Source organism: Argopecten irradians, chromosome 7 (assembly GCF_041381155.1).
Source record: "Argopecten irradians isolate NY chromosome 7, Ai_NY, whole genome shotgun sequence".
NCBI classification, from domain to species: Eukaryota; Metazoa; Mollusca; class Bivalvia; order Pectinida; family Pectinidae; genus Argopecten; species Argopecten irradians.
Window position 1 is genome coordinate 23,365,506 of NC_091140.1, and position 13,695 is coordinate 23,379,200.

General features: G+C 35.7%; 1 pseudogene; it reads left to right on the forward strand.

The window, feature by feature from the left end:
- The first annotated feature begins 816 nt into the window (after nucleotides 1-816).
- Nucleotides 817-4,792, forward strand: LOC138327091 (uncharacterized; annotated as a pseudogene).
- Nucleotides 4,793-13,695: the final 8,903 nt, after the last annotated feature.

Genomic DNA, 13,695 nt, shown 5'->3' on the forward strand with positions numbered 1-13,695 from the left:
AGATACGACACACTCAATCCGATCACTCCATTTCTAACTGTTCCAGGTGTGCAACCTAAAAACTTCAGCGTCCCCTCACGTTTTACATGTGCCAATATCCATCCAGTTTCTGTAATATTGTATGCGTTCGGAATGGCAACCTTATGTTCGTACATGTTCCCTGTAAGACCAACACCTAGAAGTGAACATGTCCTATTCATATTCACCCAGGTATCATTATATCCATTGGTCTGTTCTATTGTGATGGAGTTCACATAGGAGAGTATACCCACAATGTTGATACAAAACACAAGAATCTGAGTTATTCTCCTAACCATGACAACGGTGATTCCACAAACTCTATGTACACGACTATAGACTAATGTGTTATTATTACGTTAGGTTTAGTGTAGTATATAACTTCCGGGTGACTGATATCAGTAATACAAATTATGACCTGAACGATTACGATAGAAAACGTGATGGCTGTGTTGCCTGTATGTAAGGTATAACGGCTTGTGAAGATATACTGATGACCTTTAAGAAATATCAGGTATGTGTGTTTGGGTGGGAGCACAAGGTCAGTTTACCTTGACTCTATTGATACAACAACGAAGTCATACTTTAAATTGTTTACATGACAGATACATCGATACCAATTTATCTGAAATGGTTCGAGACAATGATTACATATCTTTGAAAGAACGTAGATTAATGTCTCATTAATTGGTTTGTGGTTTCAAGTTATACTAGGTCAGTGCCTCCGAATATTCCATGATAAATATCGGTAAACGAACTGTCTTTTGAGTGTGATTTAATTTCGTGTTGTTAGAAACTTGCAAAAATTGTCCGTAAAAATAGTATTTTGACATTGAACATCTACAATTGTGTGACAATTGAGTGCTGATTATTGCGTTTCTCTAATTTTCAAAACCGATTGTCTGCTCTTTCTTATAGCCGAATCACAATTTATAAAATAATTGTGAAGCAGCTTCATGTCAATTTCTGTTCGCATATATACACTACAGCATATAACCTACTTCGAGCGTAAACTATAGTTAGTCGGAGACAGACGTCATGCGCATGTCTGGCCATAGAACTAGCCCGAACGATCAACTTTCGACTTAAATAGTGTCAACATCCAGCCAACATGGCGCATTTCAGGACCGTCCATAGAATGTTTTTCGCGATCAAAGATATGTCTACAGATGACAATGTCATTCTTACAGCCGATACGAAGAGGCGTCTTAATTGTATACTCTACCTATGCAAACTAAGGAAATTTGTACCCGGAGTGACAAGATACAGTGACATATCAATTAGGGAGATAACAGGAGATAGAGAGGATTACTTCAAAGAACATTTTCGTATTAGTAGGCACGTGTACGTAACTCTCCTGGAATATCTGTCACCTTTCCTGGCGGGGATGTACGGGGGATTCGATCCAATTCCTGCAAACCACCAGCTTTTAGTATTCCTTTGTTACCTCTCAAACCAGGCGTCAATGAGAGAGATATCTCAATTATTTAGGATATCTATCTCAACTGTTCACGGGATAGTGATGAAAGTGTGCGACATAATTGTCCGTGAATTACAAAGACGTGTAAGTCAATAAGCATTTAAAAAGGGATCTAGGACAGAACAGTCTACATTCAACTGTTCGTTTTATCCATTTTACTCAATATGTATACCATTTTTTTTAAATCTTCTTTTCTTGTTATTACCCATTGAAGTTATTTAACTTGAAGTTAGTCATTACCATGAGGAAATACCTTATGATTTATTTGATGTGTGGACAATTCTGAATCAGTTTAACTTAAATGATTGAAATGGTTTGTTTTGTTCTACACACCGTGTAATACAATTATACAGTACATGTACATGTACATTGTAACCTAACCGAGACATATTGCCACATGTTTCACAAATGAAAGAACAACAGATTACAATATTTACATTTTTTCACAATTTACATCATAGACCATACAAAATATACAATATCCAATAGCCATCCACACTCCATACCACTCCCACAATACTCCCACAATACTCTTTCAGTGAATCACACTTTAAGAAGTATATATTATATATTTATATTACAATACTATATATTACAACAACTTCAGAATTTACACCTATCTAGTAATAACACAACAATTTCCTAACACTAATTTATTCCCTCTATATAAAGTTAATGAGCTCCATACCGCTACACTGTACACTGCTGCTTCCATAAATCCCATACACAATGTCAATGGTATCCCCGTGTGTTCCTTCTGTCGTTCCATATACTCCATATACAGATATGGCCAGTTGTGCCTGACATCAGGCGCTGTACTGTAAGACCGTATCCAGGACTAACAACAGACTGTACTTATACAAGTGTAATAGTTCTCGAGCGCTCCTTAAGGTATAGGGTCGTGTATCAATCATCAACGACCTGTAGCACTAATAATCTCACTGCCGCAACACACAGCTGGGCCTCCACAGTGTACAATATATCGTACAAGTAGTGCACCATAAATCCTGTAAGGGTCTCAATCCCTCACCAGGAATCATCTCACCAGGCATCAACACCAAATGTTCATATTTCTGGGTAGTTGTGTATTATGGGGAACACCATCTGTATATGGCTGTTCAGGCTCCCATATAGTGTAGATGGTATGGCGTAGACATGGGCATGGAGCTACAATATATAATTAATAAAACCTTTCAGAATACTACCTAACTATCATAATTTTTTATAGTATAATTATTCTAGAATAAATACAGGTATTGAATACCAAACACGGCAATACACATCATCGCTCTCTACGTCGCATACGCGTACCTGTTAGCTCAATACTGTCAACAAATCATCATGCACGAGCTTATACACCTTTACGCTCACAGTCGTTCATATACACGACATATACAGGTAAATTAAATATATATTGACTTACCGTGACTGCATTTCACGCTCCCAATGACCTTATGGAATGCAAACACCTCCTAATCCATCAAGATGTCTGCCGTATTCCCCACGCTTAGCTTACCTTTCTGACTCACGCATGCGTAGTTCCTATTATGAAGTTACGCGTGAGAAATGGCGCGTAATTTAAATGTGCTAACATCTATACTTACCCAATACTTAACTTAACATATGTACACGTCTCGAGGCGGTATGTGACATACGGCCTGGCATTGAGAAATAAAATTGGGTAGCAATTTTTATTTCCCCACACATCACATACGCCAAAGACTCATATACAGCTAGTAACTATCCGATAAGTAGGATTAACACCAATGTCCAACCTACAGTCTACTCAAACAATCGGCCCCAACTTTCTCACTTCCTCGGATCGCTCTGATGGTGAACCTGTATGGTTGTAACACCAACGCCCACCTCATGAGACGAGAATAGGTTCCCTTCAGTTTGTTGAGATACATGAGTGGCTGGTGGTCTGTCACAAGAACAAAATGTCGTCCATAGAAATATCTTTGGAACTTCAGCACTCCCCAAACAACAGCTAAGCATTCCTTTTCCACTACTGCGTAGGCGGTCTCTGCCCCTTTGAGTTTCCGACTGGCGTAAGCAACTGGAAGACGATCTCCAGCCTCTTCCTGAAGAAGCACTGCCCCAATGCCATAATCAGAAGCATCAGTCTGTAGGATAAATTCCTTTTCTAAACATGGCAACTTCAGAATAGGACTTGAAGATAAAACCTTCTTCAGCGTCTCGAACGCTGTCGACAGCGACCCATCAGTCATCTGTGTCTCTTTAATCTCATCTGGGCTTCCGATATCCTGCATCACTTTTGGCACCTTCAAACGATATTGCTGACCATCTCTCTTCACTTGCGCTCTTGTATGTACAGCCTGTATGACTTCTTTTGGTTTCCAGTCCTTATCTGGTTCATTAGCATGTCTAACCCCTGGAATATTCCCTAGTATTACGTCATACACGGGATTGTCCACACACCAAGCACATACACTTCCGACAAAGTATGACATACATTTAAAGCAATAAATGATGATAGCGACTTTTTTAACATGAAAGTATTTCCATCAATGCAATTGCAGGTACAAAGCAAACAATTCGAGTTCTTAACTTTCCAAATTATTTCGACTTTGAGTAGACAACTTCAGTGAATATTATTAATTTTTTTTATTAAAAATGTATATAACTTTGATGTCTAGTTTTAAATTGTAAAATCTAAATTCAATTTTATAAAAACACGGCATACTCGGATATGTAGATTTTAAACAAGTTCATTGCTGTATCCACAAGTATATACAAAAAGCCAGGTTTTAATAAGTGTTTTCTATTTGTTGTATGTAGTTGTTGATCATGAACTTTTCATTAACAATGCCTATATAGGATGGCCTGGCTGTATCCACGACGCAAGAGTTTTGCGCAATTCTCAGTTGTTTGCCTACGCTGAAGGAGGAGAATTATTTAGCAATGGGGTGCATTTATTTGCAGACAATGCCTATCCACTTAGGAACTGGCTTATAACACCTTTCAAAAACGATGGTAATTTTGTACCACAACAAAAACGCCTCAACAAAAAATTTCGTGGCAAAGACAGGCAGTGGAAAGAGCTCTTGGTCATTTAAACGGTGGTTTCAGGCGCCTGAGAGAAATCCCAGTTCACAATCCAGAAGATATAAACATTTTTTTTATAGGAGGTTGCATTTGTCACAATTTGTGTATTCTCTGTTGTGACGATGTTGAAGGTGACATAGAATTAGAAGAAACCATCCAAATGAATTCCAAAATATTTTCCAAAATGGCATTGAACGTCGTCTCCAGCTCCTCAATACAGCTTGAAAAATAAAGATAACAAGTACATCATTTTTTGTCTGTTTTACTTAATCACACAATAAAAAAGTAACAGTGACAAGATAAAAAATCAACTTCTTGTTGATGACAAGAATAAAACAAAAATGTCTTATAAAAAATATAATGGTAAAAATTGTCAATACTTGAGAACAGTCAATAATTGGGACATGAAAACAGTTTCAGTTAGTGGTATCACTTGTATTTTGCTTAAATTCGCGCTAATACAGGTCCAGCATCCTGTCGAAGCATTGTTTTATTTCTTCCTGCATTTTTTGCATGTTCTCTTTGAAGCTTTCATACTGACTCTAGTCCAGTACATCGGAGGATTTCCTTTTGTTACATTCTTCTTTTTAGATTTATTTTCTGCTTCAGAGTGTCCACTTGTGCTAGGATGTGGTTCATCTGCATCAGTGTCTAAGGTAGATGATGCCCTCGTACTAGCATATAAGTTGTCAAAGGATGTTTTATGTCTAAGGTAGCGACTTTCAGAGCCGGAAGGGGCGTCGATTATTTCTTTCCATTTTTTTTCAACGCGGCATATTTGTTAAATGCATGTGATGGGGGTGACAATGCAATTTATGGTCTTCAATTCATCTGTAATTTTTGTCCAAATCTTCTGATGATTTCGATTTTTTTTTATAAAATCAGCATGCATTTCATTCCTTAGAAAAACTAATTTGTCTTCTTCGTTGTCTCTCCATACATGAAACGAATTGAGACTTTGTCTGGTAGTGCCACTTCTTTGTCCAGTGGTTGAGTCATTGCTGCTTTGTCTGGCAGTGCCACAACTTTGTCCAGTGGTTGAGTTATGACTGCTTTGTCTGGTAGTGCCACAACTTTGTCCAGTGGCTGAGTTATGAGTGCTTTGTCTGGTAGTGCAACAACTTTGTCCAGTGGTTGAAGAATGGCTGCTAGTGCTTTGTATCGTGGTTCCCCACACATCGACTGGCAGAACAACCAAACAATCGCAGGCAAACCAGATCAAGCACAGCACCAATACTTACTAGACATTATGGCAGACAGCTCTTTCACACAATTCACAAACAACCCCACTAGAGGTGACCACATTCTTGATCTCACATCAAAAACAGAATGCCAATCATAAACAAAACAGTAACAACACCACCCATAGGCAAAGCCGACTACGTAGACTCATCAACAAATTCAAACGACTTCACGCCAAATGTCGCTCAAATTACCAACTAACACAAACATACAAAACAATAAAACCAGAGGTACAAATACAGATACGCAATGCATACCGTTCTTACCTAGAAAAAAATGATTAAAGATCTCTCTACAGACGAGCAAATAGCCCCAACAACACACAAACGATATAAACCTAAGAAATTATTTAGCTACATCAAAACAACTCGAAAAGAAAACACTGATATGACAGCCCTACGTAAAGATGGTCAACTCGTAACAGAGACCACTCGTAACATACCACACAAAGGCCAATCACCACACCCCATTATGCCTCAAATACACATAACATTTTTGGGAATCACAAAACTCTTAGTAAACATTAACCCACATAAAGCTTCAGGGCCAGACCAAATACATGGGGACATACTCAAAGAACTAAAAGACGTAACAGCACCCATTCTCACAAAAAAATTCACAACATCTCTCACCACAGGAAAACTGCTACATGACTGGAAGCATGCTCATGTTCATCCTATATATCAAAAAAAGGAGACAAACACAACCCTAAAAAGTATAGACCAGTCTCACTCATCTCAATTTCATGCAAACTCATGGAACATATGATAACAAGCTCTACAATGAAACACCTCGAAAACAATTACATTCTCTATGATTTACAACACGGATTCAGAGCGTCCCGATCATGCGAAACACAACCAGTCATTTTTATACATAAATTAACACAAAACAATAACAACAACAAGCAAACAGACATCATCATCATGGACTTTGCCAAAGCATTTGACAAAGTCCCACATCAACGCCTACAATACAAACTCACAGGACAAACACTTAGATGGATTACAGACTTCTTACCACACCGCACCAAACAGTTCAAGGGAAACAATCAGAAAAAATACCAGTTACATCAGGAGTACCTCAAGGAACCTGTTTGGGCCCAATACTTTTCCTTGTATACATAAACGACTTCCCAGAATACATCAAACACAGCACCCTCAGACTCTTTGCAATTGACAGCATAATATACAAAACCATACATAACACACAAGATGTACTTGAATTACGAAAAGATCTAGACGCAGCAGGTTGGTTGGAGGAAGATTGGTTAATGCCCTTCTACCCGGACAAGTGTAACGGCCTCAGCATTTCAAACAAACGTACAAAGACCAATTATACATACAAACTCCACGACCACAAATTACAACAAGTAACATCTTGCAAATATCTAAGATTCACAATACAAAATAACTTACGATGGGACACACACAACCACATAACTGCAAATGCTAACAAGACACTAGGATTCTTGAAACGAAATCTCCAGATAAAATCACAACATATAAAATAACATGCTTACAAACCCATAATCAGACCCATACTGGAGCACTGCTCCTCCTATGGGACCTTCACCAGACAAATCAAATCATGCAAATTAAAAAAAAAATCATAACGCAGAGCAGCACGCTACACACGCTACAACACAAGCTCAGTACAAGACATGATGGAAAACCTCAACTGGACCTCACTACAAACACGCAGAACAAGAACACGTATAATATTATGTTATAAAATCATACACCATCACGTGGCTATAGACTATAGTCAAATTCTTCATCTGACAGACTACAGGACCAGACAATCACATCCATTCACATATAGACATATAGCTGCCACGAAGGACATATTCAAACATTCACTTTTCCCACACACAATTAAACAATGGAACATCCTCCCCATGGCTACAGTACAAAGCACTACACTAGAGGTCTTCAAGACACATATCCTAAACACAAAACTTGAAGACCTAAACCCCACTCCCTAAAAACTCTATCATATTTTTATCTTATTACTAAAAAAATAACCTGCACCTTCAAAATCACTGTATATAAGTTGACTCTTTTTTACAATCTATACACGCTCCTGCCAATCCACACAATATAATCATCGTCATCGATGGATTTGTGGCACCAATAATAATAAGAAGAAGATAAATCAGCCTCAGGTGTGTAAAGTCTGGCACTTGAGGATGTTATCAAGCTTTCAATGAGACTCTGTTACACAGCTGGATCGGTTAGTAAAAAAATAAAAATATCTAATAGAAGAAATAATCAATATTTACTGTGTAAAAATAATGTCAAATTCCTTTCCCTCTAGCTAAACCGTGTACTTCTTTCTCTGTCTTAACGTATCTCTGTCTTAACCATGTACCTCTCTGTCTTAACGTATATCTGTCTTAACCATGTACCTCTCTGTCTTAACCATGTACCTCTCTGTCTTAACCATGTACTTCTCTGTCTTAACGTATATCTGTCTTAACCATGTACCTCTCTGTCTTAACGTATCTTAACGTATCTCTGTCTTAACCATGTACTTCTCTGTCTTAACGTATCTCTGTCTTAACATGTACTTCTCTGTCTTAACGTATCTCTGTCTTAACCATGTACATCTCTGTCTCAACCGTGTACTTCTCTTTATTAACGTATCTCTGTCTTAACCATGTACTTCTCTGTCTTAACGTATCTCTGTCTTAACCATGTACTTCTCTGTCTTAACGTATCTCTGTCTTAACTATGTACTTCTCTGTCTTAATGTATCTCTGTCTTAACCATGTACCTCTCTGTCCTAACGTACATCTGTCTTAACCGTGTACTTCTCTGTCTTCATTTCAACAAATTTTATTGCAAATAATATGCAAATGGATTTGGCAACAGGCAAAGCCTATATTAGCCATCTCCAAACAAATCCGGTATAGTACAATTATCAACAAAATATTTTAACATTTAACATTACATTATGAATGAATATTATTATAAGTGTATCTCCCCAACCTATCATAGTAGAAAAATCTAAAAAAATCTTTTAGTTTCAGATATATATTCTGATATGCATTGCAATAAATATGTATTTTTTTCTTCATCACAATTGTCACAGCCATGCAGTAGAGTTTTTGCGTTAAAATGCGAGTGGGGGATATTAGAGTTATGTATTTTGGTTCTGAGTGATGATCTTTGTTCATTAAATAAAGGACATATGAAAAGATAGTGTTCGGCTGTTTCATTACTAAGGCCACAAAAACAAATTGGATAATCTCTCAAATGATCGCGAAATAGGTCAGAATTTAGATTGCTAGAGGAATTTCTGAGCTGGCACAGAGTAATATTTATAATTCGAGAACCTTTGTTTATAAAGGTATTTGTTATATCAGGTTCCATTTTATTAATGTTAAAAAGGAGTGTTTTAAATTGTGCAACAGTATTAACATTCGATAAGTCAAAGTTTAAAGCGAAAGAATTAAATTCTCTAAAGGTATTTGGAAAAAAACTAGTATAGTAACTTGCAGTTCTGCACATAGGAATATTAAAATATCTTGTCATCCTTAGTGGATATCTCTCATTTTCAGGCTGATATAAAAATGGTTGTACAATTTCAATCAAATGCTGTGGAGCAAATCCACGTAGTATCTTAAACATAAGAATAAGTTTGTGTTTTTGACGCCGATCAAAAAGAGATTCCCAAGCTAGTTCTTTATAAAGTTTATCATGGGAGGTACCTCTGCGCAATCCCGTTATAATCCTAGCGGCTTCTAGTTTACATTGTTCAGTACAGTTATCCCATAAAACATCAGCATATTCTAAAATAGGTAAAATATAACTTTTATAAATGTTTAAAAGAGTTTTACGTGACACTCTTTTTTTTAATGTTTTTAAAATATTTAAAAAATTATTACTGTGCGCCCAAATGATAAGCCCTGGATGAATAATACCATCAGATTAAAAATGAGACAACGCAATAGAATACATAGAAAAGCTAAAATAATTAATACCCCCCACTACTGGGAACGATTTCGTTATCTTAGGAATGAAACAATCGACTTGATCCGTGTGGCTAAAAAAAACTACATCAAAAAGCTTGAAAATTGTCTAAATGAAAACTCAGTCCCTCCAGACAAATGGTGGAAGATAGCAAAATCTATCACTAACTTCACTTATAAATCCTCTTCTATTCCACCTCTTGAATCTGATAATCAAACCATCAATCATCCTATTGATAAAGCAGAAATCCTGAATAATCATTTTAGTAATATTTCTACATCTTCTTCACCAAACCTTGAATTACCTCAGTTAGCACAGCCCTATATACCTTACTCACTTACTAATATTCAAAATCACTCAACAAGATGTATCTGACCAAATTAGTAATCTTAATGTAAATAAACCCCCTGGACCAGACGGTATAGTTCCTAAAATAGTAAAACATTTGTGTAACTCACTTATTCTCCCTCTCAGTCTTCTATTTAATAAAACTCTGGATTCAGGAATAATTCCAATTAGTTGGAAACAATCAAATGTAAATGCTATATATAAAGGGAATGGGTCATCTAATGATGTTCAAAATTATAGACCTATCTCGATAACCTCTTGTTTCAGTAAAATAATGAAAAAAATAGTATTTAAATATCTCTACAACTATCTTATGGACAACTCTATATTATCTAAGCATCAGTCTGGCTTCATACCAGGTGATTCCACTGTTAATCAACTATTGTTTATTTATAATGAAATTGTTAGCAATATGGACCAGGGTAAGGAACTTCGATTTATTTTTTGTGATATAAGTAAAGCTTTTGACAGAGTATGGCATAAAGGTCTTTTACATAAACTCCAGATGTATGGAATAAATGGAAATTTACTTCTGTGGTTCGACAATTACCTATCTGATAGATTACAAAGAGTGACCACAGAAGGCTACTATTCACAGTTCAAGGTTGTAAATGCTGGGGTACCCCAGGGATTAGTACTCGGGCCTCTTCTTTTCCTCCTCTTCATCAACGATATCACTGATAATCTTCCAACTAATATCAAACTTTTTGCAGATGACACCTCCTTGTACGTAATTATAGATGAAAACCCAGCACAAGCAGCTCAAGCACTAACAACTGACCTCTCTAACATTAGTGAATGGGCAAAAACATGGGACATCAAATTTAACCCTAACAAAACTAAATCAGTACTATTTTCCAGAAAACATAACAAAAACAGCCCCCAATAAACTTCCAAAACAATCAAATTACTGACACATCTGATCACAAACACCTAGGGCTTACACTTAAGGACGATGCATCATGGACACAACATATCCTTAACATATATGAAAAAGCATACAGTAGATTAAACATTCTTCGTTACATTAAAAATAAAGTAAATCGTCAGTCATTAATTAAAATTTACACAGCATTTATTAGGCCAATCTTAGAATACGCAGATATAATATGGGATAATTGCACACAACAATCAAAAGACCTTTTAGAATCTGTCCAATTAGAAGCAGCCAGAATTATTACAGGACTTAGGTCTGGAACATCTCACGATAAACTTTATACAGAACTTGGATGGGAAACACTATCAGTAAGAAGACACAAACACAAACTAATAATGATGTACAAAATAATGCATGGCCTATCACCACAATACTTACAAGATATCCTAAATCCTTTCAATAACATTAACAATCAAAACAATAATGGCTATGCTCTCAGACAAACAAGAATATTTAATCCACCAATATGCAGAACTAATAATTATTTTGATAGTTTCATCCCACTAATGTGTCGCACTATAAACACTTCTGATAACAATCTCTTTAACTCTCCTTCTCTCTCAGCCTTTAAACACCAACTTAATAAAGATGTCCCAGTTGTAATTGAATCAACCCAAATTTTTAAAACAGAAGGTGATAGAAGAGCTAATATTATTCTTTGTCAACTTAGAAATTTGTGTAGTAATCTTAATTCCCACCTATATACTGACCATCTATCTGATGATACATCTTGTGCTTGTTCTTTTGAAAATGAAACTATATCCCACTATTTTCTCGAATGTCCTTTATATGACCAACATAGACTTTCCCTGTTCACCTCCATTAGTAGTTATGCAAATCATAACAATATTGATATCAATATTCTTCTTCAAGGCTGTCCTGACTGTGATAAAACTATAAACAGACAGTTACTTCACGATGTTCACCTATATATAGGTAAATCTAGACGTTTTAATCTCTATATGATTTAAATTAGCCATGACATAAGTTTTTGACATAAGTTTTTGAAATAAGCTTTTGAAATTTAAAGATTCCCTTAAAAAAAAAAAAAAAAAAAAAAAAAAAAAAAAAACAACAACATTTGAATAACGTTGTATAAATTCTACTCTAATTATCCTCTGATAAAGATATACTTGGAGTATTTTGTTGAGCATGGTTGTTTTAATACGGTTACTTTTGTTTTATTCTATATACAGCATGCACTTATCTTATTAAAAGAATATACATGTATATTTTCAATTATTTTCAGGAAATTTAACAGTATTGAGAGCAATGACAAGTGTATATATATACACATGGACTGTTGGTCATTGTCTGTCAATATCTGAGTAACATTTGGTCTAATTAGTAATATAACATGTTCTTGTATTAAAATAATAGCTGTATTTGTATTATGTGTGTTGTGTGAATGGAGTATGCAAAAGAGTTATCTCCCTTTATCTGTTGTAAAATTTCATTTCAAAACTTAAATATAATATCTATAATTGATGTAAGTTTAAACTATTACTTTTGCCACCATTGGAGAGAATTTATATAGGCTTTGCCTGTTATTTAATCCATTTGACTTGTAACATCTTTGTCAATAAAATTTGTTGAAATGAAAATATTTATCCTTTTAAATGCTTTCTGGTATACATAATCTATGTGGTGAGTCCATTTACAGTCGTCAGAAAGTAGAACTCCTAAATGTCTATGTGTGCTAGCTGTATGAAGCGTGTTATTGTCATATATATCGGGATGAATGACGTTTCGTTTCCTTGAAAATATTAGGGATTCAGTTTTAGTGGGGTTAAACTTTATGTTCCATTTCAGAGCCCAGGTACTTATATTCGAAAGATTTTGCGAAAGTGTATGGGCAGCATAGATTTGGTTATTATCAATTACTTCACTAATCGAAGTGTCATCTGCAAACAATTTGCAATCACTAGTAACAATATTAGTTATGTCGTTAATATATAATAGAAATAAAAAAGGGCCTAAGACAGATCCCTGGGGGACTCCAGCGTTAACAGTTTTAAATGTAGAGAAAATGCCTTCAGTTAAAACACGTTGCTTCCTATCAGTAAGATAATTTCTAAACCACCCTAATAATTTCCCTTTAAAACCATAAGATTCTAATTTAAATAATAGTCCATCATGCCACACTCTATCAAAGGCTTTACTTATATCACAGAAAACAGACCGGACTTCTTTTCCTTTGTCTAATGAGTTAGTGATATTATTGTATATCGAAAGAAGTTGGTTCACATTTGAATCACCGGAAATGAAGCCGGACTGATGTTTGGTGATTACTTCACAGTCAAGTAGGTAATTATAGAGATACTTAAAAATTACTTTTTCTATTATTTTACTGAAGCAAGAGGTGATAGAGATGGGTCGATAGTTGGAAATATCATTTACATCACCTTTCCCTTTGTATATGGCATTAATGTTAGCAGCTTTCCATGGCAAGGGAATACAACCGGTTTCCATAGTTTTATTGCAGAGAAGGGTAAGAGGAATAGAAATAGAGGGTGTCAATAGTTTTATGAATTTTGGGACAATACCATCAGGTCCCGCAGGTTTCTTTTCATTAAGATTAGAAAGCTGATCTTTGATATCCTGTTCAGTAAATACAATATTGT